The 5,031-nt window shown below is 41.2% G+C and overlaps 1 pseudogene; it reads left to right on the top strand.

Moving 5' to 3' along the window:
* The first annotated feature begins 1,565 nt into the window (after positions 1-1,565).
* On the top strand, positions 1,566-1,645 carry LOC131907592 (U2 spliceosomal RNA; annotated as a pseudogene).
* Positions 1,646-5,031: the final 3,386 nt, after the last annotated feature.

Below are 5,031 nucleotides of genomic sequence, written 5' to 3'. Positions count from 1 at the left end.
TGCAAGTGGCACATTAAGCTGTGTGGTGGATTTAGCCTTTGCTAGTACAAAAAAAAAAAGAAAAAAAAAAGAGGTTTCTGGGCTACACGCTGCTTTGATAGAAGCATAGACCCACTATTTCTGAGAGTTGATGACTCCCAGAGCTGGCGGAAAACTTACCACCGCCATGTTGGGAAGCTGAAGTGGGTGGAGCCAGCAGCCACAGTGCCAGTGCCGTTTCAGGTTAAGAAGGCTGCAGTTTAAAGCAATAGGCTCAAGCTAATATAAAAAAAATAAGCCACGTAAAGATGGCTACCACACAGAGAATCTGGATTATGTTCTCTTTGATATTCGTAACTGAAGAAAAACATTTGATTACAAAAGCTGTTGAGTTATGCCAAAATGTATATTTTAAAGGTACCTTGACTTCAAAATTTGGATGTAAGGATATGTTGCTTTGGAAAGGAGGCTCTGCTTTTGTTTCCACAGAAAGCCAGAGGCTATGGATTTGTTCCAGATTAAGATACATCAGGTTTGACCAGCCAAGACCCCCTGAAAGGTCTCCGATGACATCATGGCCCAGATGATACAACATCCAGAATGGTTTGAAGGCAACTGGCTCATACGATACAGCCTCACGGACTACTCTATGATCCTAAAATTTTCTATGTGTCCCCATAAGATACAGCGCCCCCCTCCAGCAGGAAGTAGTAAGAGAAGCTATGCCCAAATTCCCAAATATACCAAACTGACTTTGGAGATGTGTAAAGGTTAAAACCTTCCTTTTTAAGAAAAGAAAAGGGGAAGTGCTGTGGGATGGTCTGTATGTCAAATGTGTTGCTGATTGGTCAATAAATAAATGACTGATTGGCCAGTGGCCAGGCAGGAAGTATAGGCGGGACTAACAGAGGAGAATTGAGAGAACAGGAAGCTGGGTGAGGGAGACACTGCCAGCCGCCACCATTACAAGCCGCATGTGAAGATGCCGGTAAGCCACGAGCCATGTGGCAAGGTATAGATTTATGAAAATGGATTAATTTAAGATATAAGAACAGTTAGCAAGAAGCCTGCCGCGGCCATACAGTTTGTAACCAATATAAGTCTCTGTGTTTACTTGGTTGGGTCTGAGTGGCTGTGGGACTGGCAGGTGAGAGAGATTTGTCCTGATTGTGGGCCAGGCAGGAAAACTTAAGCTACAGGTTACCACATGGTAACAAAAGCCTGTCAGTTGTGTTTAAGATCATACCTTTAAAATGAGAGAATGTCATGGATATTGTGGTGGGTCCAATCCAATCACATGGGAACTTGGAGGCACCTGTGCTCAGAGTGCTAAGAAGCTCTCCACTCATCTGAGATGGGAGTGGTGTGACTTACTGTTTTACAGAGCTAGATCTAGGGCTAGAAACCCAGGCTACCATGCTGTCTGTCTACTGTACCATTTTTGCAGATGGTACTAGATCAGCTGACATGGTGTTTAGAATGCAGTTGTTTTCTCAATAAAAACTTACTTAAAGCCGGGCGGCGGTGACACATGCCTTTAATCCCAGCACTCAGGAGGCAGAGCTGGGCAGATCTCTATGAGTTCGATCGCTTCTCGGCCTTTTGGCTAAGATCAAGTGTAGTATCTATGAGTTCAAGGCCAGCCTGGTCTACAGAGTGAGCTCCAGGACAGGCACCAAAACAACACAGAGAAAACCTGTCTTGAAACAAAATAAAACAAAACTCACTTAATGAATTAGATTCAGAATTTCCATTTAAAAAGTACTTCTCAAGATTTTAAATCTTGGAGATGAGGAAGGTCACATAGACTATACAGACTCAGATTTTGACTAATGGATTCTTTGAGGATACCATGTGATAGTTGAGATTTGTGCAGATCACCAAAGAATCTCAGGAAGATTGTACCTCAGTCCATTTAAGCTGCTACAACAAAATGTACCACCATGAGGCTTATCAACAGTAGGATTTTATTTTTTATGTATCTCAAAGATAGAAAGTTTAATAATGAAAACGTTGAGCGTCCCATATGGCCTGGCTTCCTGGCACTTAGGTCTGTTTCTCTTTGCTGTGCTCTCACATGGCAAGATGGCTGAACAAATTATCTATAATCTTTTCTATAAAAACACTTATTCGACTCAGAAAGGGCCTGCTCTTGTGCAAAACCTTCTAAAGGTCCCATCTTTTCTCATGACCAGTTTTTAATGTATGAATTTCAAGGTATACAGACATCCCCTCTATAGCAGATTTGAGACTTTCCAACGTAGAATTGTTACTTGCCTATGACAGTACGTAGGATCTTAGAAGTTTAAAATGGAAAAAAAAATATAAAGAAACCAAGTATTAAAAGTAGCTAAGAGAAGGGAGAATAATGGAAACAAAGAAAAGGACAAGATGAAGGGAGGAGCAAGCAGGACTGGAAGGGAGGAGGAATGAATGAAAGAAAGAAGCAGTGATGAGCATAGCCCATGGAGTTCCCTTGATTATTCCTGAGGAGGAAGGTAGAGGTTCTAAACGACTCCTTTCTCTTCAAAACAGCATGCTCTGCTCTAGATTATTTAAAACAACAATTTTGAGTACCTCATTAATTTAAGGTGTTTTCTCAAACAGATCACATTCATTCAACAAGAACGGACATTCAAGGGTCTCCTGGGATGACTTGCACAGACCGTGAGGCAGTGAATAGTATTTGAGAGCTTGTTGTCTCTCGGTCAGAAAAGCTTGATTCAAGTTCTCTCTCTCCTGTTAGTGCGTGTGACCTCAGGGTTGTGTTGCATTGCTTAGTACCTGTCTCATGCATAAAACAATTTTAACAATAACATTTAAGGTTCCTGCTTCACTGAAATAAAGTAGGTACCGAAAAGTTTTAGCCCACACCTCTGGAGATGCATAGAGTCAAGTAGACAAAACTGGAAACCGTTATAAAGATGAGTTTCTCTCCATTACTGTTTCTGAACGTATTTGAAATCCAGTTTTTATAGTAAATTCTTGGTCATGTTCTATTTCCACAGCTTCTTTTGCACACCCTAGCTCTTCTTTCCATCTGCCTATGAATCCATCTATCCTTCTACACATCCATTAAGCAGGATCCTTATTATAGAAAGATACCAACTCCCATAGCACCTTATAATTTTCAAGGTGTTTACCCAATTCTTTTACCACCGATACATCACAAGCATCCAGGATCTTGGCACAAACATGATGAGCATCCCACCGTCCCATATCCTGCAATTCAGATCACAGCTTGTAGAGTAACTTACTTTTCCTTTTTTTAAGCACAAAAGGCATTATCTGACTCTGTTAGGCATCATTACATATACAGGGTACAATAATAAATAATAATAATGTCTTGCTTCCATTTAGTTTACATTTAAATTTGAAGTACAGACACTGATAAATAAAAAATTTTATGGAGTCTATAGCTACTGTGAAGAACACAAAGGAAAATAAAATGGAAGACATGGCTGGCAGTGGAGATAACTGTTTGACCATGATTGGTGAAGGCTTCCCATGTCAGGGGAAACTGGAGTTGAGCTCACCAGGTGGTAAATATGAAACCTGTGTGAAAGGTCAGAATAGAGAAAAAAGTAAATTTTAAAAGGGAATCAAACTAGATACAAATGAGCTAAATCTGAAGAAAAATTAGAAGCCAGTGTGGGGTTAGGGAGATGGTTTTGTGGGTATAAGGCTTGCTGTGCAATGTGAGGACCAAAGTTCAGATCCCCAGAAACCATGAAAAGTCAGATGCAGTAGTGTAATCCCAGTTCTCCTACAGTTAAGTAGGAGACAGAGATAGCCCCCCAAAGCCTTGACCAACTCGACTAGAGCCCACAGCAGCAAACAAAAAGGAAAAGCCCTGCCTGAAGCGGGGGAGTGGCAAGGAGAGATCACTAAGGTTGTCTTCTGAACTCCACACATGCACCATGGAACACACACACACACACACACACACACACACACACACACACACACAGAGAGAGACAGAGACAGAGGAGCGAGTAAATATATTAAAATCCTGTTAAAAAGAGTTCCAGGGTGCTATACTATAAAGAAATAAGAACATATTAGGCATAGATTTGAGACAATAGGGAATTCTAGGTATGCGGGTCTTACCTGGGTGTATTTCTGCTACAGATTATCTTCCCAAACTTGTTCCATAACAGAACAGGTCTATTTGGATTTACTCATGTGCTGAGAGTACACTAATGTTTATAATACTGTGTTTTTCCTCTAATTTTGCTGTTATTGCATGCCATGTTTGTATGTGGAAGTCTCTCTGAAGGTCCATGTGCTAAAATCTTCATGCCTTTAAGAGGTGAGGACTACTGGGGAATTTTAGGTCATTGGAGGTGAGCAATTAAGGAGATTGCGAGAGCTGTTTTTATTCCCTGCTCTTTTGAATCCTGTCTATCAACTAGAACTCTATCCATGCTCCTCCATGCTTTGTTGTCATCTTTTCACAGTCTAAAGCCTGAACCCTCCGTATCTGTGAGCCAATTATGCCCTTTTTCTTTTTTCCTAGATTAAACTTGGGCTTTGACAGTTTCATATGTTTATATAAAACATTCTGATTACTCTCACTCTCCGACCTCTTCTCTCCTCTCCATACCTGCTAATCCCTCCCCTCTTCCTTAAAATTGTCTTTGTCACAATCGTGACTTTTTGTTTTGTTTTGTAACCCACTAAAATTAACCAGGGCTGTCTGTGTGATGCTAAGCTTCCAACTATCCACGGAAGCCCAGAGGCCTCACCAGTGGGCACACAACTGATGGTAATAACCACTTTCCCAGTTTCTAATAGGAGTCATAGTCCTGTAGGGAGGGCTGGAGCCTCAGGGGCCCCTTCCTCATCTGTCAATTGACTGTTGACAGAACCAGTCTTATGCAAACACAGTGCATGTAACCACAGTGCTGTGAGTTCATGGTGATAAAGTCTGTATCATACCTAAGATGGCATTTCATGGCTGCTCTCAACATCTTCTGTCTCTTACATTCTCTCCGTGTCCATGAGCCTTAGGGGAAATAGTAAAAATGTCTTTTCATCCCTATTGTCTTC

This window comes from Peromyscus eremicus, chromosome 3 (assembly GCF_949786415.1).
Source record: "Peromyscus eremicus chromosome 3, PerEre_H2_v1, whole genome shotgun sequence".
Taxonomy (NCBI): Eukaryota; Metazoa; Chordata; class Mammalia; order Rodentia; family Cricetidae; genus Peromyscus; species Peromyscus eremicus.
Note: the sequence above shows the minus strand (reverse complement) of the source record. Positions and strands in the feature narration are given on the sequence as shown.